The 22,597-nt window shown below is 43.3% G+C and overlaps 1 protein-coding gene across 4 annotated transcripts in view; it reads right to left on the reverse strand.

Moving 5' to 3' along the window:
• The window catches only part of emc2 (ER membrane protein complex subunit 2), a 125,242-nt gene that overhangs the window by 9,957 nt on the left and 92,688 nt on the right, over positions 1–22,597 (reverse strand). The window contains exon 11 of one of the 4 annotated variants that reach the window (XR_007247398.2): positions 2,927–3,031. The exons of the other annotated variants lie outside the window; for them this stretch is intronic. The gene's annotated coding sequence lies outside the window, so the exon portion shown is untranslated. The remainder of the gene's footprint in view (positions 1–2,926; positions 3,032–22,597) is intronic. 4 annotated transcript variants of the gene reach the window in all.

Here is a 22,597-nt window from a genome sequence, read left to right on the forward strand (position 1 = left end):
GCTGCACCCAGGGAACAACAGCCATAACAAGTGTATCCAGTCAGGAAGGTGAAGGTTATGCTTTGACACTGACGTAAAAAATATAACAATGAAATGTCCCTTTCTCTGCATGAGTCACCTTCAAAGTCAGTCAATCAAGACAATGTATGAAGTAGAAGCTGTACACTGTAAGTGATTCATACTACAGCTACAAATAGCATGGAAGTGTGAATCTCAGCATGATTACCTAAATCCCAGGCCATCCAATGTGGCTGCTGTGTAGTAGTTACACCAAAAAAATGTGGTTGCCTCTTAAGTTGTTTCAAAGGGAATTATTAATAATGACTGCTAATACCAGAGCAACAATTAGTTTGTACGCTGTTGCTCATAAAAACAGATGCATATTTCTTGAGTTAATTAAGATATATATTTGATATATTTTCTCACTACGTAGTTCTGTGTGTTCCAGTAGAATATAAACCTATGGGTGCAGTTAGTGACCTATCCCACCAAACCACAAATTAGCAATGCAAGATTGGGGAAAACCATAAACTCAATTGTTTCATTAATACTAAATAACAGTTGAAATAAATATCAGATTGAATATATGCATGTAGTTTCAATATTGTGAACAAATATCCTGCAATGTAAAAAAGATTTTTAGCCATCAACTGAAGGCTTGTCCCACCTTGCAAACGAAGACTTAAAATCAAATATTATTCTGCAAGCAAGTTGCAAATATCATTTCAGTCTGCCGAAATAACTTTTACAACAATCAAATTTTGTTGCAGATACTCCTTTGAAACATCTTGCAATATTCTACAATAAAAAAGTGCTGTGCATGTGAAAACATTTTCTGTATTATGAGATATATTTGGTTAGTTAATTATATTTAGTCACTTTCATGCTATGCACCAGTTAAATGGGCATCCAACTGACCTGTGCATGGACTCTGTTGGAAATGGTCTCAAAGTGGCCAGCAGCAGAATGACTGAATTGTCAACATCCTACAACACATCTGCTCCTGGACAGGGAGGGATTCACCCTGCTCTTTCACTTGAGACCAGATAAGGAGGAGATGTTATCAAATCTAGAAGGTGAGAAGTTCGATAAATCCCCTAGGCCAAATGGGATTTTTCCAAGCATTCTCTGGGAAGCTAGGGAGGAGATGGCGAAGCCTTTGGCCTTGATCTTTGAGTCATCATTGTCTACAGGTTTGGTACCACGGGACTGGAGGGTTGCAAATGTTACGCCCTTGTTCAAGAAGGGCAGTAGAGATGACCCAGGTAATTATAGACCAGTGTGCCTCACGTCTGTTGTAGGAAAAGTTTTGGAAAGGATTATAAGAGATAGGATTTATAATAATCATCTAGCAAGCAACAGTTTGATTGGACATAGTCAACATGGATTCGTCAAGGGCAGGTTGTGTCTCACGAACCTCACTTGAGTTTTTTGAAAAGGTGACCAAGCATGTGGATGAGGGTAGACCAGTTGGTGCACATGGACTTCAGTAAAGCTTTTGATAAGGTTACACATGGTAGGCTATTGGAGAAAATACAGAGGCATGGGATTGAGGGGGATTTAGCAGTTTGGATTAGAAACTGGCTTTCTGTAAGAAGGCAACAAGTGGTGGTTGATGGAAAATGTTCCGCCTGGAGTCCAGTTACCAGTGGTGTGCCACAAGGATCTGTTTTGGGACCACTGCTGTTTGTCATTTACATAAATGACTTGGGTGCAGGCATAGGTGGATGGGGATGGGCTAGTAAGTTTGCAGATGACACTAAAGTCGGTGGAGTGGTGGAGAGGGTGGAAGAATATTGCGGGTTGCAGGGAGACTTGGAGAAACTGCAGAATTGGGCTTAAAGGTGGCAAGTGGAGTTCAATGCAGATAAACGTGGGGTGATTCACTTTGGGAAAAATAATAGGAAGGCAGAATACTGGGTCAATGGAAAGATTCTTGGTAGTGTGGATGTGCAGAGGGACCTTGGTTTCCATGTACATAGATCCCCGAAAGTTCCCTCCCAGGTTGATAGTGCTGTTAAGGCGGCTTATGGCGTGTTAGGTTTTGTTGGTAGAGGGACTGAGTTCCGGAACTGTGATGTCATGCTGCAACTGTACACAACACTAGTGAAGCCTCACTTGGAATATTGTGTACAGTTCTGGTTGCCCCATTATAGGAAGGCTGTGGAAGCATTGGAAAAGGTGCAGAGGAGATTTACCAGGATGTTGCCTGGTCTGGAGTGAAGGTCTTACGAGGAAAGGCTGAGAGACTTAGGTCTGTTCTTACTGGAGAGAAGGCGGCTAAGAGGGGATTTAATAGACACATACAAGATGATTAGAGGATTAGATAGGGTGGACAGTGAGAGGATGACTTTTTCCGAGGATGATGACGTCGGCCTGTACGAGGGGACATAGCTACAAATTGAGGGATGATAGATTTAAGACAGATGTCACAGGCAGGTTCTTTACTCAGAGAGTGGTAAGGGTATGGAACGCCCTGCCTGCTGATATAGTTAACTCAGCCACATTAGGGGCATTTAAACAGTCCTTGGATAAGCATACGGATGATGATGGGATAGTGTAGGGGAATGGGCTTAGATTAGTTCACAGGTCAGCGCAACATCGAGGGCCAAAGGGCCTGTTTTGCGCTATATTGTTCTGCGTTCTATGTTTGCAATTGAGGTTTCACCCAAAGCAAAGTCCCAAAGTTTTACAGGCCCAGTTTACCAAAGTCTGAATCATTACGCAGGGCTTTATACAAGCATGCAACTTAAGAACATGTTAGGAATTTGATTAGAAGTAATTTAATGGTACAAATCCTGACTACTGCTTGTAAAGTATGCAAGGAAATATATCTCTGTATCTATCTGTGCTCTGTAGGCTTGCTGCTTGCCAAAAGTAACATTCAAGCACATGAGATTCCAATGCCAATTACATTTCATCTTACCTGTGAACAAGGGTGGGGCTTGGTTCGAAATCTAACCCCGATTAGACCCCACTTGGAGTACAATGTGCAGATCTAAGCACCACACCTTGGAAAGAACATACTGGCCTTGGAAGAAAAAGAACATTAATTTACAAGTCTCTACCCAAATCTTAGGGGTTACATTGAGGAGAGATAGACAAAATAGGCAAGTTTTCTCTGAAGTTTATAAGGTTAAGGGATGATCTGATTGAAGTCTTCAAGACATTTACAGAAGGACAGGGTAGAAAACCTATTTCCACTGACTGGGGACTCTAGAACTACGGGCTATTGCCTAAAAATTAGAACCAGACCATTCAGGAGAGATAGAATCCCCATACTGTGGAAGCAGGCCATTCAGCCCATTGAATCCATATCAACCCTCCAAAGAGCAGTCTACCCAGACCCAGCCTGTACCCTATCCCTGTAATCCTTTGGAAGTCGGAGGAAACTGGAATACCCGGCAGAAACCCATACAGGTATGTGCAAACTCTACACTGCCACCCAAAGTGGGAATTGAATCAGGGGCCCTAGCACTGTGAAGCAGCAGTACTAACCACTGTGCCGCCCCAAAATTAGGAAGCAGCTCTACATAAAAGGTGGTAAATGTTTGGAACTCTCTTCCAAAAATGGCAGACGATCAGTTACTAATTTGAATCCTAAAGTAGATTTTTTTGTTGTTAAGCCAAGGTATTAGGGGACATGAACCAAAGGTAGTTATGTGGAGTTAGGCCACAGATCAGCCATGATTTCATTGAATGGTGGAACAGGCTCAATGGGTTGAATGGTCTATTCCTGTTCATATGCTTGGTGCAAGGTTTTCAACAGATTATTCAAATCATCTCAAGGGTCACGAAGCAGCAGTGTCAGTAAGAAAGAAACAGAGAAGGTTGTTGAAGTGCTTTTGCTAGCTGAGATAACAAGGGGTACAGCTGGATGAACACAGCAGGCCAGGCAGCAGAGGAGCAGGAAAGTGGACGTTTCATGCCGAAACCCTTCTTCAGAAATGGGAGAGGGGAAGCAGATTCTGAAATAAATTAGGAGAGGAGGAGGCAGATACAAGTTGGATAGAGGAGAAGATAGGTGCGACATATTCCACTCACGTACATCTCAGACGTCCTCATTTTTCAAGGACCGCAACTGCACACCCCAGACCCCCTCAGTGGTTGAGAACGCCCTCGACCATGCCTCCCATATTTCCCGCAACTCATCCCTCACACCCGCTCCTGGCAATAACAACCAAAACAGAATCCCCCACGTCCTCACAGACCACCCCATCAACCTCCGGATCCAACACATCATCCTCTGACACTTCCACCATCTGCAATCTGACCCCACTACCAAAGATATCTCCCCCTTCCCCCACCCACCCCCCACTTAATCTGCCTTCCGGAGGGACCACTCCCTCTGTGACTCCCTTGTCCGCTCCACACTGCCCTTCAGCCCCACCACACCCAGCATTTTTCCCTGCAACCGCAGGAAGTGCTACACCTGCCCCTACATGTCCTTCCTCACCCCCATCCCAGACCCCAAGAAGACTTTCCACATCAGGAAGATGTTCACCTGTACGTCTGCTAATGAGGTATACTGCATCCGCTGTTCCCAATGTGGCCTCCTCTCCATCAAGAAAATCAAATGGAGGCTTGGGGACCACTTTGCAGAACACCTACGCTCAGTTCACACTAAACAACTGAACCTCCCAGTCGAGAACCATTTAAACTCCCCCTCCTACTCCTTGGACGACATGTCCATCTTGGGCCTCCTGCAGTGCCATAACGATGCCACCTGAAGGTTGCAGGAACAGCAACTCATATTCCGCTTGGGAACTCTGCAGCCCAATGGTATCAATATGGACTTCACAAGCTTCAAAATCTCCCCTCCCCCTACCTCATCCCGAAACCAGCCCAGCTTGTCCCCACCTCCCTAACCTGTTTTTCCTCCCACCTATCCCCTCTTCCCACCTTAAGTCCCACCCCCATCTCCTACCTACCTACTACATCCCACCTCCTCGAGCTGTCCGCCCTCCCTGGACTGACCTATCTCCTCCGTAACTCCCCACCTAAACTCACTTTTACTGGCTCTACCCACGCATCTTTGACCTGTCTGTCTCCTCAACTAAAATAAGACCTATAATTCTGACACTGCTTGAATTCTGAACATCAATTCAGCCTGTGGCTTGTAACAAAATCCCAAAAGGTAACTGCCAGTATTCAATCAGTGCAAAATACATGAAATCCTAGATGCACTGCAAGTTCATCCAGTTCACCAACACCTTCCACCCCAGCTTCAAGTTCACCTGGACCATCTCCAACACATCCCCCCCCTTCTGGACCTCTGTCTCCATCTCAGGCAATCGCCTAGAAACCGATACCCATTTCAAGCCCACCGACTCCCACAGCTACCTACAATACACCTCCTCCCACCCACCTTCCTGCAAAAATTCCATCCCCTACTTCGAATTTCTTCATCTCCACCACATCTGCTCCCAAGATGAGGCATTCTACCCTTGTACATCCCAGATGTCCTCGTTCTTCAAGGACTGCAACTGCACCCCTGCAGTGGTCGAGAATGCCCTCGATAGTGTCTCCTGCATTTCCCGCGACTGATCCCTCACACCCCGTCCCCGCAATAACAACCAAAAGAGAATCCTCCTATTCCTCACATACCACCCCACCATCCTCCGGATACAACGCATCATCCTCTGACACTTCCACCATATACAATCCGACCGCACCAGCAAAGACCTTTTCCCATCCTCACCCTTGTCTGCTTTCTGGAGAGACGACTCTCTCCGGGACTCCCTTATCTGCTCCATGCTCCCCTCCAACCCCACCACATGTGGCACTTTCCCCTGCAACCGCACGAAGTGCTACACTTGCCCCCACAGCTCCTTGCTCACCCCCATCCCAGAGGGTTCTGAAATAAATAGGGAAAGAGCGGGAAGCAGATCAAAGGTGGTTAGAGGAGAAGATAGGTGAAGAGGAGACAGATAAGTTAAAGGGACGGGGATGGAGCCAGTAGAAGTGAGTATAGGTGGGGAGGTAGGGAGGGGATAGGTCAGGGGGGCGGGATGAGGATAGGAGATAGGGATCCTATCTCCTACCTTTGATGACTTTCCACATCAGGCAGATGTTCAACTGCACATCCACCAATGTGGTATACTGCATCCGCTGTACCCGTTGTGGCTTCCTCTACATTGGGGAAACCAAGCAGAGGCTTGGGGACCACTTTGCAGTACACCTATGCTTGGTTCGCAACAAACAAGTGCACCTCCCAATCGCGAACCATTTCAACTCCCTCTCACATTCCTTAGACAACATGTCCATTCTGGGCCTCCTGCATTGCCACGGCGATGCCACCCAAAGGTTGCAGGAACAGCAACTCATATTCCGCTTGGGAACCCTGCAGCCCAATGGTATCAATGTGGACTTCACAAGCTTCAAAATCTCCCCCTCCCTCACTGCACCCCAAAACCAGCCCAACTCGTCCCTGCCTCCCTAACCTGTTCTTCCTCTCACCTCAAGCCACACCTCCATTCCCTACCTACTAATCTCATCCCGTCCCCTTGACCTGTCCATCCTCCCCGGACTGACCTTTCCCCTCCCTACCTCCCCACCTATACTCACTTCCATTGGCTCCATCCCCAACCCTTTAACTTATCTGTCTCCTCTCCACCTATCTTCTCCTCTATCCACCTTTGATCCACCTCCCCCTCTGTCCCTATTTATTTCAGAACCCTCTCCCCATCCCCCTTTTCTGATGAAGGGTCTAGGCCCGAAACGTCAGCTTTTGTGCTCCAAAGATGCTGCTTGGCCTGCTGTGTTCATCCAGCTCCACACTTTGTTATCTCTATGCACTGCCAGTTTTCCAACTTCTAAAAGATGAGGGTTAGATAATTGAAAACCTGAAATGCTGTCTTCTGGTCTTGAACTAAATCCATATGTGTTTCCTTTCCATTTCTCATTTCCAGCATTTAGTGAGATCCATTTTAATTGATAAGTTTTAGTATGCCCTCATAGTTTAGTTACATCACTGCACTTGAAAAATACTGCAGTTTGTTATCTGGAAAAAATCCATAACTTTTTTCATAATTAATGTTCAAAAGAGAGGTGGATAAATATTAGAAAAAGGAAATATTATAGGCCAGTGGAGAAACAGCAGTCTCCATCTCAGGCAACCACCTAGAAACCAATATCCATTTCAAGCCGACCAACTCCCACAGCTACCTACAATACACCTCCCACCCACCTTCCTGCAAAAATTCCATCCCCTACTTCCAATTTCTTTGCCTCCACCGCATCTGCTCCCAAGATGAGGCATTCTACCCTCGAAACAGCAGTGAAGAATGAGGCAAATTGCTTTACCGAAAAGCCAGCATGAATACAATGGCCTCCCTCTTTTGCTGTGAGATTCAATTATGTCAAAAGAACAGAAAGACAAGTGGATTCAGCCACGGCACATACATTTCTTATCACTTTTGAACATTTGAGGATGTATAGTCTACATTAAATTCATTCACTGTTCAAAAGACATCCTTTTACTACCTTCAATCTCATGACAATTATTTGCTATGCTTTGACAAATATATGACAAATTACCCACAGTTTGAATGTAGTGTAATGTTGAAGAGAAACCCAAAGAAACAAATCCTGTCATCCTTTTCTCAAAAGAAAACTATTCTCACGCGGTTCTTGCCAATTTATGCCCATGCCAAACATTCAACGTCTAGTCCCTGGGCCAAGTCCACAGATCACAGCCAAGCAAGTGATGGAGGCTCAATAACTAGCATTCGCATGCTCGGAGCAGGGACGTCAAAGCATAATGGCAGAAACTGCAACCTTCCTAGCAAACCCCTGCTACAACTTGATAGGCAGATCAGGAAAGGTTAGAACCAGAAAGAAATATACAGAATTCTAAGATTTTTAAAAATCCTACAAGATGTGATAAACAATCAAGTTTAGACAGCGTCTATGGAGAACAGAGATAACAAAGTGTGGGGCTGTATGAACACAGCAGGCCAAGCAGCAGCTTAGGAGCACAAAAGCTGATGTTTCGGGCCTTTGTGCTCCTGAGACGCTGCTTGGCCTGCTATGTTCATCCAGCCCCACACTTTGTTATCTTGGATTCTCCAGCATCTGCAGTTCCCATTATCTATGGAGAATAGGGTGGACAGGCTAACATTTCAGGTCAATGATCATTTATCAGAAGGAAATGGTTATGAAACTCAAATGTTAATGTGATTATCTTCAGCTCTTCAGGAGAGGAGAACGCCAGTCACAATTATCCAACTTTCATAACTGGATGGTCCATCAGCTTCACAGTTCTTATTAGGTGTCATCATTGGGCAACGTCATGGAGCAGGATATCTTCGCACAGAAAGAACAATCTCAAGGAGGGGAAAAATAATTTGACAGTATCTACAGCACAAAATCCAGACATTTGGTCCAACTGGTCAATACTAGTTTATGCTCCTAACACCCCACTCTAGATCTCAACTTGACCGCATAACCTTTGATTTCCTTCTACTCCATGTATTTATCTAATTTTCTCTTAAATGCATCTAAAATAATCTTATCAACCACTTCATATTATCACACATTTCTCAATCTCACTACAAACAGGGTAAAGAAGTTTCTCCTGAATTCGCTATTCAGCTTATTGGTTACTATGTTACAAATATGGCCCGTAGTTTTGGTGTCAGACCACAAATTGAATCATCATCTACACATCAACCTTATGAAATCCTACCAAGCCTTTTCTGATAACTCACTAAAGAAATCAGATACAAATTTGTCCAGACAGGAAATAATTGCAAAACCCATGAAATGACATACAAGCAAACATATTAATAAGCCCTCCTGCCTCCCCATATTAAAATTCAACCATTTCATGTAATTACTTCTATTGTAAAACACCACTATTATTCAGGATGGTGAAAGTCCTTCAATGTAAATGGGTGAGTTTAATTACCTATCTATTGGTGATGTTCCTGGCAATGGAGCAAGTGCATTTGTGCAGTACGTGGACTACTCCACTTTTATTTTTCAGTCACTACCCTAAATCTCCGCTCCCAATTCCTTGGGCATGACAGTTTCCCTTGAGTTGTGCAGTTATGTGCTATCGGTTAGCAAGATATTAAAAAGTATTTAACTTCCCATCATGTTGAAAATTGTTTATTTCAGATGAGCTGGATCGTCAAATCCTTTTAGATAATATCACAGTCTTCCACATAACTGAAGGCATTATGACATACTGTGTAAAGTTAATTTCATATGTGAATTCATGCCAACATTTGAAAACACCAGAAAGTATCTGAAAGCAGGGAAAGAAACAGCAAGAATAATAGTAGTTATATTACAAAACCTAACGTACTACAGAGTTTGTCTTTCAAAGGTGCTGATAAATCCTCAGTGATTAATCCTTGGCCTCCTCCAACCTGTCTGATGTTGCCCTTCATCAAAATCATCTAACATCACATCAGATTCCAATCTCATCATTTGTCTCGACTCCTTCTGTGCTGATAGACTGAATCTTTTGACAGGCAGTGTATCATGAGCTGCAATTTCCTCCTGTTAAATACCGGGAGACTTAATGCCAAAGTTTTTGAATTCCATCCCATCATCACCAATTCAAACACAGTACCTACCCATCAGTGATTCTGGAATAACGAAACGCTTCTCAATTTTGGTGTCTCACTTAACATACAAGTGAGATTTGAATTCTACATCCATGCCACTGCCAGACTGTTACCCTCTGTTTTTCCAGTATGATCTTCTTCTCATCCGAACCTACACCCTACTTCAGTACATTTACTGATGAAAGCACAAGAACAAGATAGGGCTAGGCTAATGCCCACAGAGGTGGAAGAGAGAACACTCTTACATCTAGGGATGGAATGGGAGGGACAGTGCATGAACTACTCAGCAATTCAAAACAAAAGCTCATAAATTTGCCCATATTGCCTTCTTATTGCAGCAGCAACATACTGCCCTCTCCATGCTCCAAGGGCTGTGCCATTCTTTCGTGCAAGATAGAAATAACAATCTGCTCCTAACTATAACATTTGAAACAAAGACCAACTTAAGCACTGGAAATTACAAACAAGTGGGCTATGTTTCTGAGGAGCCAAGTGAATAATCCACAAGCAAAATCACACAAATTCTCTCGATATCACAAACATTTGATTTTTGATCTCCAGGTATTATTTTTGATGTGAACAATTTCTTGATCTGGGCTGAAAACTGAGGTGGAAAAATTTCAACGGTTTTATTAAAGATCCCACAAAATTACTGGGGTTTTTGGGTGGGGGACAGAATTATGCTTTGCTTCATTTTTCAGCTGCCTGGAAGGTCTCACACAGACCTTACTCATGGTTGAACACCTTGCTCCATAGCAATGCAATTAGTTTCATGCTACTGTATATTTAAAAGAACTTTCCATGTGAAAAATAAATTTTTAATTGAGCTTCACACCATGTTATCTCAGATTCTCCAGCATCGGCAGTTCCTAGTATCTCTTTTTAATGGAGCAGTTGGCTTTCAGCTGGCAAATGGGGCTAGATTGGTTTAGGACATCTGGTTGATGCAGACAGTTTTCTGTGCTGTATAATTCTATGACTCTTTATATTTCCTAACATACTTCAAAAAAAAACAAAAGCAATGCTAACAAATAGAAACACGTAACTTCTTCAGCTAAATGGTTGTTCACCAGGTCATCCTGATAACACCAGTAGCAGTAAAACAAGATCTGATCCATTTCCATCTAAGATCCTTTTGAAAACTATTATAATCCTGTAAAATGCTACCTCTAACATTTGCACATTCTTCATGAAGTGCCATTAATCCCCTGACTTGCAGCCATGAGCATGGATGTAATTTAACAAAACATCAGTAATAATGAAGTCCTAATGTTGTTAGAACAGACTAGTTTAAGGTGAGTTTAATCAATGCAACTACATAACATTCAATGCCTTCAAGGCAGAGATTGATAAATTCTTGATCTTGCAAGGAATTAAGGGCAATGGGGAGAGTGGGGGTAAATGGACCTGAAATGCCCATCAGCCAGGATTAAATGGCGGAGAGGACGTGATGGGCCGAATGACCTTACTTCCACTTCTATGTCTTATGCACTGACATTGGCTCTGCAGTGCTTAACTCAGCGTGCATATTTAAAATGATCTATAGTGATTCATGCAGAAAATACAACATTTTTTACACTCTTCAAAGTAGAATGTGGATGAAACAAGTTGCTGATGATGGAAGATGCCAACACATCCACGCAAATGACAAGGCTGAAGCAATTGCAGCAATCTTCAGCCAGTGCAAGTGGATGATCCATCTCGGCTTCTCCAGTGGTCCCCAGCATTACTGCTGCCAGTATTCAGCCAAGTCGATTCACTCCACATGGTATCAAACAATGGTCGAAGGCACTCAATATTGTGAAGGTTATGGACCCTGACAACATTCAGCAATAGTACTGAACACTTGTGCTCCACATCTTGCCATTCCCCTTTTCAAACTCTTCCAGTAGCTATAACACTGGCATCCACCCAACAATGTGGAAAATTGCCCTGCTTTGTCCTGTGTGCAAAAAGTAGGACAAATCCAACCTGGCCAATTACCACCTCATGTGTCTACTCTTGGTCATCAATAAAGTGACGGAAGGTATCATCAACAGTGTTATCAAGCAGTTCCTGCTCAGGAATAAACTGCTCAGTGATGCCCAGTTTGGGTTCTGCCAAGGTCACACTGCTCCTGATCGCATTACGTGGACAAAAGAGCTGAATTTCAGCGATGAGGTGAGAGTGATAGCCCTTGATCTCAAGGCTACATTCGATTGAATGTGGCATCAAGGAGCCTTAGAAAAATTAGGATTAATGTGTGGCAGGGGGCAAGCCCCTGAATGGTTAGAGTCATTCCTGGCACAAAGGAAGATGGTTGTGGCTATTGGAGGTCAGTCACTCATCTCCAGGTCATCTCTGCAGATCTCCTCTGGGTAGCGTCCTAGGCCCAATCATGTTCAACTGCTTCATCAATGGCCTTCCCTCCATTATATTGTTGCAAGTGTGGTTGTTTGCCAATGATTGCACAACGTTCAGTATCACTTGTGACTCCTCAGAGACTGAAACAGTCCACCTTCAAATGCTGCAAAACCTCAACAATATCCAGACTTGGATAACATATGGCAAAAGATTTGTACCACACAAATGCTAGGCAGTGACTACCTAACCAAAACCCCTCAACACAGCATGATGCTATGATCCAAGAATTCACAACTATCAACATCCAGGAGTTTACTATTGATCAGAAACTGGACTTGCCACATGAAAACAGTGGCTACAAGAGGTCAGAAGCAACAAATACTGCAGCGAGTAACCCACCTCCTGACTCCTCAAAGCCGGTCCACCATGTACACGGCACAAGTCAGGAGTGTGACAGAATACTCGCCGCTAGCCTGGATTGACGCAGCTCCAACAACTCTCGAGAAGCTAGATACAATCCAGGACAAAGCAGCCAGCTTGATGTGCACCATATCACAAGCATCCACTTCCTCTACTACTGGCTGCAGTGTGTACGATCTATAAGATGCAAAAATTCAAAGATTTTCAGACAGCACCTTCCAAACCCAAAACGCTTCTATTTAAAACGACAAGGGTAGCAGCTACGTGGGAACGCCACAACCTGCAAGTTCCCCTCCAAGCCATTTTGCTCTACAGGCCACAATCAATGAGAAATGGCAAGAGCACCTCCTCCATGACAATCCTCCACACTGGCATGCCACAAGGATATATTATCAACGCCTTACTATACACCTTGCACTCATGACTGTGTGGCCAAATTTCATCCCAACTCCATCTACAAGTTCTCTGATGACACCACCATAATAGGCCAGATTTCAAACAAGGCAGAATATAGAAGAGAGATAGAGTGCTGGGGACTTGGTATAAAGACAACAATCTCTCTCTCAACATCAGCAAAATGAAACAGACTTCAGGAAGCAAGGTGGAGGATACGCCACTATCTACATCAATGGAACTGAGGCGGAGATGGTCGAGAACATCAAGTTCCTAGGAGTGATATCATCAACAATCTGTCCTGGTCTACCCACGCTGATGCAACGGTTAAGAAAACACAACACCTACTTTCTCAGGAGACTAAGGAAATTTGGCACATCCGTGAAGAGTCTTACCAAATTTTCATAAATGCACCAGAGAAAGCACTCTATCCAGATGCATCATGACTTGGTATGCAAGTGTTCTGCCCAGGACCGCAAGAAACTACAAAGTTGTAAACACAGCCCAGTCCATGACAAAAGCCAACTTTCCATCCGTTGACTCCATCTATACCGCTAGGTGCCTCAGAAAGGCAGCCAACATAATCAAAAATCCCTGCCACCCTGGTTATAATTTCTTCCAACAGGCATAAGATACGAAAGTTTGTATCACGTACAAACAGATTCAAGAACAGCTTCTTCCCTTCCCAGTTATTAGATTTATTAATTGACCTCACAAATTTTAAATTTAATGTTGGCCTCCCTCTTTGTGCACATTCTCTGCAGTCACAACACTGTATTCCTGGCCCTGTTCCATTACCCTTATGTACTTTGTGTAGTACAATCTGCCTGTACTGTCGGCAAAACCAGAAGCTTTTCACCTAATTTAGGAACATGTGGGAATAATAAATCAAAATCAAATTCACAGTTACTGGGTCAAAATCCTAAATTCCCTCCCTAAGGGCAACATGAGTCAAACTACAACAGATGGACTTCAGCAGTTCAAGGCAGCAGCTCACAAACACCTTCTCAAGGGCAACAAGGGATGGAAAACAAATGCTACCTAGCAAGTGAAACCCATATCTCATGAACGAATGAAAAAAAGTTGGTTAAACTACTGTCTGGTGGTTTGCTTCCTCTACATGCTAGTGTGAAGTGTAGGAAAAAAAATGTATTTTCCAAGTAGCTGCACAAACCAATATCTCTCTCGTATAATTTATCTGGTTGATGTTGTATGGAACAGTGTAGGTTAGATGGGCTTCAGATCAGTATGACAGGTTGGCACAACATCGAGGGCCGAAGGGCCTGTACTGTGCTGTAATGTTTTATGTTCTATGTATTAAACTACACAATACCATTTCACAGTCCCTTCATTCCCCAAAATGAATGAAAAGGGATCAAATATTAATGTGATCTCTTTCAAATGACATGGGGAAATATGGCACTAAATTCTGCAATATAAATCACAATGTGGTGGAATGCGAACTTTTCCTCAAATGATATCTTAAGTACCACAATCTAAACAAATCAACAGCTCCTTAAAAGTGGCTGAAATTTCAAAATTAAAGACATATGCAATTGTCACCCTTCACTTCATCTTGAACAGTACTTTCAAATTGATCTACGGCACTAAGTGCAAGTGTTTCCTGCAGTAAACTTTTCAATACAACTGGAAAGAGGGAAACACTTAGAAACAATGAAATTTTGAGCACCCTTCTGGACTCTGGCATGAATGGTTGAAAAGACAAAAGCTTTGTCTTTTCATGAAAGATTTAAGTTTCTTTGAAGCAGTTGATTTGAGCAAAGAACAACTGTCACTACAATTATATTGCTGTGGCCAAAGCAAGTTCATCTTCAGAACTAAATTAATCATTAACCACCAAAGATGAATGGGACTTACTTTCATATAATGCTAACTGATTAGCCAGTTTTCATAAAGCTGACAAAGCATCTAGAAACCCTGACTCGAATACAATCCAAATATGTTTTTAAACAGGTTCCACTCATTCAAGCCTCTTGTCAGGAACTCCCCAGTACCCACACCTTTTGCTGCTTACACCAAGTTCTGAAATCACTTTTTTAAATTCATTCATAGGATGAGAGTTTTACTGGCTAGGCCAGCATTTATTGCTCATCCATACTTGCCCAGAGGGGAGTTAAGAGGCAACAACATTGCTGTGGGTCTGGAGTCACATGTAGGTCAAACCAGTAAGGATGGCAGTTTACTTCCCAAAAGGTCACTAGTGAACCAAATGGGCTTTTCTCGACAATTGGCAATGAATTCCTGGTCTTCATCAGATTCTTAATTCCAGATATTTATTGAATTCAAATTCCACCGGACTGAGAAAGGGCCACTGGACCTGAAACGTTAACTCTGACTTTGCTCCACTGACGCTGCCAAACTTGTTGAGCTTGTTCAGCAATTTCCGTTTCTGACTTACGGCATCTACAGTTCGTTTGGTTTTTATGCAAACAGTGTTTCTTTGGAAGCACTCTCCTGTTCTGTCCCCTTTACACAACAAATGTTTGGTTTGAACAAATGTTTGGTTTACAAATTTTTATCCAATTCCTTTTCGAATATTACTTTTCAACGAGCTTTGACATTCCCTTCTGGCATTGTACTCCAGGTCACAACTCATTCAATGAAGAACAACTTTTCGTTCCACTACAGTTCCCTTGCCAATGACCTTTAAAATAAATGTCCTCCTGTTAAACTGATCCTCCAGACACTATCATTATCAAGGGAAGTAAGCTGAATACTGTCAAGCAACTTGCCAATTTGGCAAAGTCTTCTCACGTGATGCCACCATAGGAAAGCATGTGAGTTTTGATATTAAACAGCACATTTATCGAAGCTAGCATGGAACAACCACAGGCTTGGTTGAAGCAGGGACCAAACTCCAAATGTATAAAGCTGTAGTCCTCACCACCTTTCTGGATGAAACAACTCATGTGCCTCACACTGCCCCTACGTTCTAGGTTTCTCTTTAATTGGCACTGACCGTGGGCGATTCTGATGGTCACAATAAGCCTGATGAGCTAGCAGCAATCGATGAGAACAAATGTCCTAAAATCTTCACTCATGAAGAAATGCTGAGAGAGAGCTGAATCAACCATAGCTTTACCACCTAATTACTGTGTGTACAAGTGCAGGTCAGAGACTGGATAATGTGTGACAAGTAGCTCGACTCCTGAATCTAAAAAAAACCTTTTCATGACCTTCAGGCATATGATGAGGTATTCACACTTGCCTGTTGAATCCAACTCCAATAATACCGAAGCAGCATAATGCCAACGAGCATAAAGCAACCTTATTGATTGGCACTCCACACACTTGTTTGAGCATTTAATACTGGCATGAGTGCGTACAGTACTTTTACAATACATACAATAATTCAATGCAAGGTTTCTTTAACAGCAACTCACATAACTATGATTGCCACAAGCTAAGGGCCAAGAACAGCAGGGATACGGGGACACCACCAGCTCCAAGTCACACGCAGTCCTAACTCAAAAAGTACCACCATTCCTTCATCTACGCTGGATCAAAATCCTAGCACCTCACTCTCCTACAGCACTGTGGGACGACCATCATCACACAAGCTGCATCAGTTCTGGACGATGGGTCACCATCACCTTATGAGGGAAAATTAATGATAGCTAGCAAATATGAACAAAACTGTTTGTAAGTAACAGTTCATAGATGTAGAACATAAAACAGTACAGGCCCTTCGGCCCACGATGATGTGCCAAACTTTTAATCTAAACCTTAAGGCCTTTCTAACCGCCACTGCTATCTTACACTATCATCCATATGCCCATCTAATAGCTGCTTAAATGCCCCTAATGAGGTTGACTCCACTACCCTCTCTGAAAATGCATTCCATGCCCCTACCACTTTCTGAGTAAAGAACCAACCTCTGACATCTCCCCTAGGGCAAAGATGATTCTCGACAGAAGGATAGCAAAGATGATTCTCGATAGGAGTGAGAGAGACAGGGTAGTTGTCATGGGGGACTTCAACATTCCAAATATTGACTGGGAACACGATAATTCGAGTACTATAGATGGGTCAGTTTTTGTCCAGAGTGTGCAGGAGGGCTTCCTGACACAGTATGTAGACAGGCCAACAAGGGGCGAAGCCACATTAGATTTGGTGTTGGGTAATGAGCCTGGCCAGGTGTTAGATTTGGAAGTAGGTGAGCACTTTGGTGATAGCGATCACAATTCTGTTATGTTTACTTTAGTGATGGAAAGGGCTGGGTGTATACCACTGGGCAAGAATTATAGCTGGGGGAAAAGCAATTACGATGAGATTAGGCAAGATTTAGGGAGCATAGGATGGGGAAGGAAACTGCAGGGGATGGGCACATTAGAAATGTGGAGCTTATTCAAGGAAAAGCTCCTGTGCGTCCGAGATAAGTATGCACCTGTCAAGCAGGGAGGAAGCTGCAGAGCGCAGGAGCCGTGGTTTACGAAGGAGGTGGAATCTCTGGTCAAGAGGAAGAAGGCGGCTTATGTTAGGATGAGATGTGAAAGCTCAGTTAGGGCACTTGAGGGCTACAAGGTAGCCAGCAAAGACCTAAAGAGAGAGCTCAGAAGAGCCAGGAGGAGACATGAGAACTTGTTGGCGGATGGGATCAGGGTAAACCCTAAGGCTTTCTATCGGTATTTAAGGAATAAAAGAATGACGAAAGTAAGATTAGGCCCAATCAAGGATGGTAATGGTAAGTTGTGTGTGGAGTCAGAGGAGATAGGGAAAGCACTAAATGAATATTTTCCAACAGTACTCACTCTAGAGAACGACAATGTTGTCGAGGAGAATACTGAGATACAGGCTACTAGACTAGGTGGGATTGAGGTTCACAAGGAAGAGGTATTAAAAATCCTACAGAGGGTGAAGATAGATAAGTCCCCTGGGCCGGATGAGATTTATCCTCAGATCCTCTGGGAAGCCAGGGAAGAAACTGCCGAGCCTTTGGCATTGATCTTTAACTCGTCATTGTCTACAGGAATAGTTCCAGATGACTGGAGGATAGCAAATGTGGTTCCCCTGTTCAAGAAGGGGAATAGAGACAACCCTGGTAATTATAGACCAGTGAGCCTTACCTCAGTTGTTGGTAAAGTGTTGGGAAAGGTTATAGGGGATAGGATTTATAATCATCTAGAAAAGAATAAATTGCTTAGGGATAGTCAGCACGGTTTTGTGAAGGGAAGGTTGTGCCTCACAAACCTTATTGAGTTCTTTGAGAAGGTGACCAAACAGGTAGATGAGAGTAAACTGGTTGATGTGATGTATATGGATTTCAGCAAGGCGTTCGATAAGGTTCCCCACAATAGGCTATTGTACAAAATGCGGAGGAATGGAATTGTGGGAGATATAGCAGTTTGGATCGGAAATTGGCTTGCTGAAAGAAGACAGAGGGTGGTAGTTGATGGGAAATGTTCATCCTGGAGACCAGTTACTAGTGGTGTACCGCAAGGGTCGGTGTTGGGTCCACTGCTGTTTGTCATTTTTATAAATGACCTGGACGAGGGCATAGAAGGATGGGTTAGTCAATTTGCAGACAACACTAAGGTCGGTGAAGTTGTGGATAGTGACGAAGGATGCTGTAGGTTGCAGAGAGACATAGATAAGTTGCAGAGCTGGGCTGAGAGGAGGCAAATGGAGTTTAATGCAGACAAGTGTGAGGTGATGCACTTTGGTGGGAGTAACCGGAAGGCAAAGTACTGGGCTAAGGGTAAGATTCTTAGTAGTGTAGAGGAGCAGAGAGATCTCGGTGTCCATGTACACAGATCCTTGAAAGTTGCCAACCAGGTTGACAGGGCTGTTAAGAAGGCATACGGTGTTTTAGCTTTTATTAATAGAGGAATCAAGTTCTGGAACCAAGAGGTTATGGTGAAGTTGTACAAAACTCTGGTGCGGCCGCACTTGGAGTATTGTGCTCAGTTCTGATCACTGCATTATAAGAAGGATGTGGAAGCTTTGGAAAGGGTGCAGAGGAGATTTACTAGGATGTTGCCTGTTATGGAGGGAAGGTCTTACAAAGGTAAGGCTGAGGGACTTGAGGCTGTTTTCATTAGAGAGAAGAAGGTTGAGAGGTGACTTAATTGAAACATATAAAATAATCAGAGGGTTAGATAGGGTGGATAGGGAGAGCCTTTTTCCTACGATGGTGACGGCGAGCATGAGGGGGCATAGCTTTAAACTGAGGGGTGAAAGATATAAGACAGATGTCAGAGGTAGTTTCTTTACTCAGTAGTAAGGGAATGGAACGTTTTGCCTGCAACGGTAGTAGATTCGCCAACTTTAGGTACATTTAAGTCGTCATTGGACAAGCATATGTACGTACATGGAATAGTGTAGGTTAGATGGGCTTGAGATCGGTATGACAGGTTTCGCACAACAGAGGGTCGAAGAGCCTGTACTGTGCTGTAATGTTCTATATCTACCTCCACTCACTTTAAAACTCTGTCGCCTCATAATAGCCACCTCCAACCCAGGAAAAGGTTTCTGGCTGTCCACTCTATCTATACCTATGATCATTTTGTACACCTCTATCAAGTCACCTCTCATCCTTTATCGTTCTGAAGAGAAAAGCCCTAGCTCTCTTGACCTTTCCGCGTAAGACCTTCCCTCCATTCCAGGCAACATCCTGGTAAATCTCTTCTGCACCTTTTACAATGTTTCCACATCTTTCCTGTAATGAGGCAACCAGAACTGGACACAAAACTCCACATGTAGCCGAATCAGGGTTTCTTTATAGCTGCAACATAACTTCACGGCTCTTGAACTCAATCTCTCTATTAATGAAAACTAACACACCATACATCTTCTTAACAACTCTGTCCACCTGGTTTGCAGCTTTCAGGGAACTGTGGACATGAACCCCAAGATCCCTCTGCTCCTCTACACTGCCAAGAATCTTTCCATTAACCGTGTATTCTGCTTTCAGGTTTATCCTTCCAAAATGAATCACCTCACACGTTTCAGGGTTAAACTCCATCTGCCACTTCTCAGCCCAGCTCTGAATCCTATCACTGTCCCTTTCTAACCTCGAACAGCCCTCTGCACAGTCCACAATTCGACCCACCTTCGTACCGTTTGCGAACTTACTAATCTACCCTTCTCCTCCGACATCCAAATCATTTACAAAAATCACAAATAGAAGAGGACCCAGAACAGATTCTTGTGGTACGCAACTCGTAACTGAGCACCATGTTGAATGTTTTCCGTCCACTACTACCCTTTGTCTTCTAAAGGTCAGGCAATTCTGAATCCAATCTGCCACATTTCCCTCCATCCCACGCCTCCTTACTTTCTGAATCAGCCTACCATGGGTAACCTTATCAAGCGCCTTAGTTAAACGTATACCACATCCACTGTTCTACCTTCATCCATGTGTTTGGTCACCTCTTCAAAGAATTCAATAAGGTTCGTGAGGTATGATCTACCCCTCACAAATCCATGTTGACTATCATGAATCAAACTGTGCCTTTCCAAGTGATTGTAAATCCTATCTCTTTGAGGCCTTTCCAACAATTTGGCCACAACGAATGTAAGACTAATTGGCTTGTAATTTCCTGGTTATCGTATTCCCTTTTTTGAGCAAGGGAATGATGTTTGCCTCTCTTCAACTTTCCGGAACTATACCCGTGGACAATGAGGACGAAAAGATCATCGCCAAATGGCCTGCAATCTCTTCCTCACTTCCCAGAGAATCCTTGGATAAATCCCATTAGGCCCAGGGGACTTAACTATCTTCAAGTTCCTCAAAATTCCTAATGCATCTTCCTTAATAACATCCACCTCCCTCGAGCCTACCAGTCTGCTTCACACTCTCCTACCCTACAACTAGGTCCCTCTGAGTTGTGAATACCGACGAGAAGTATTCATTAAGGACCTCTCCTATCTCTTTCGGCCTCGTGCACAAATTCCCTTTACAATCCTTGCATCCAAAGAAACCTACAGGACAGGAACAGGCCCTTTGGCCCTCCAAGCCTGCGCCCATCAAGATCCTCTGTCTAACCTGTCATCTATTTTCTAACGGTCTGTGTCCATTTGCTCCCTGCCCATCCATGTACCCATCCAAATATATCTTAAAAGACGCTAACGTGTCTGCGTCTACCACCTCCACTGGCAACGCGTTCCAGGCGCCCACCACCCTCTGTGTAAAGAACTTTCCATGCATATCTCCCTTAAACTTTCCTCCTGTCACTTTGAACTCATGACCCCTAGTAATTGAGTCCCCCACTCCTACCCTTTCTCTGGTCATTCTCTTATTCCTCACGAACATGTAAAAAGCTTTCGAGTCTTCCTTGATCCTATCTGCTAAGGTTTTCTCATACCCTCTTTTAAGTGCTTTCTTCAGCTCCTTCCTGACAAACTTGTATCCCTGTACAGCCTTTTCTGATCCTTGTTTCCTAAATCTTATGTGAACATCCTTCTTCTTCTTAACCAGTTGTTCAACCTTTCTTGAGAACCATGACTCCTTCACTCGACGGCATCTTCCTCGCCTACAAGAGACAAACATATCGAGCACATGCACTATGCATTCCTTCAACAATCACCATATTTCAACAGTGCACTTCCCTGACAGCATTCTATTTCCATTTTATATTACTCACTTCTTGCCTAACAGAATTATAATTACCCTTCCCCAATTATAAACCTTACCCTGCTGTATGTACCTAACCTTTTGCATGACTACTGTAAAAGTAACAAAGTTATGATCACTACCACCAAAATGCTCTCCTACTCATCGAATGCTCATCTACTATGCAAAACATTTTTAACACAAATTACATAGTGGTACACAAACTCATGCAGCTAGGAGGATCAAGGCAAACGGGAGCTCAATGTCCTATCAAAGAAGCATTTAATAGACACATCAGCTCTCTCCCATTTGATCTCAGGTTTCACATGCATAGGAGGGGTTTAGAAGAGGAATGCTGCCACTGGCCAAGTTTGTCTAGAACAGTCCAAAGTCAACATTCCACCATTTTGTGCATTAAAAGTTTCAGGAGAAGTTACATTTTTCATTTCATTAGGCCTGTCAGAAGTTAAGAACAATTCTGGTTGCCAATTGTACAATTATTCAGAACTAAACAAGTGACAATGACCTTACTGGACCATGTCAAAATATATCTTCTACCAAAAGACACACACAGTGTCACACAAATGTGCAGTGCCTTACATGAAGCCAGTGTGCATAATTTCCACATTTTTGTTCTCAGAAAACTAAGTATAAGAATAAGATGTAAGGCAGTATTGCTATACTTAAGGATATCTGGACAAAGCACAAAAGACAAAGACCAAAAGAATTTCATACAAAACCCAAATGCTGTAGACACTGGAAATCTGAAATGAAAACAGAAAATGCTGGAAACACTCAGGTGTGGCAAGCATCTGTGGAGGTGAAAGGTCATTGACCTGAATATTAACTTTGTTTCTCTGTATACAGAGCTGCTTGACCTACTGCATATTTCCAGTGTCCTCTGTTTATATTTCAGTGTTATTTTGTGGTAACCTCATTAACAGCCATAAGAAAGCGAATGTAATGTTGTCGTTTATCTCAAGAGGGTTGGAATATAAAAGCAGCGATGTGCTTCTGAGGCTTTATAAGGCACAAGTTAGGCCCCATTTAGAATACTGTGTCCAATTTTGGGCCCCACACCTCAGGAAGGACATACTAGCCCTGAAGCGTGTCCAGCCGAGATTTACACGGATTATCCCCGGAATGGCCTTACTTCCACTCCTATGTCTTATGGTCTTATAATTCTAATAGACCAAGCAAAGTGATACGGACCATATCTAAGGCAACATGGTGTCGAGCTGGATGAACACAGCAGGTCAAGCAGCATCAGAGGAGCAGGAAAGCTGTC

This window comes from Stegostoma tigrinum, chromosome 5, assembly GCF_030684315.1.
Source record: "Stegostoma tigrinum isolate sSteTig4 chromosome 5, sSteTig4.hap1, whole genome shotgun sequence".
NCBI lineage: Eukaryota > Metazoa > Chordata > Chondrichthyes > Orectolobiformes > Stegostomatidae > Stegostoma > Stegostoma tigrinum.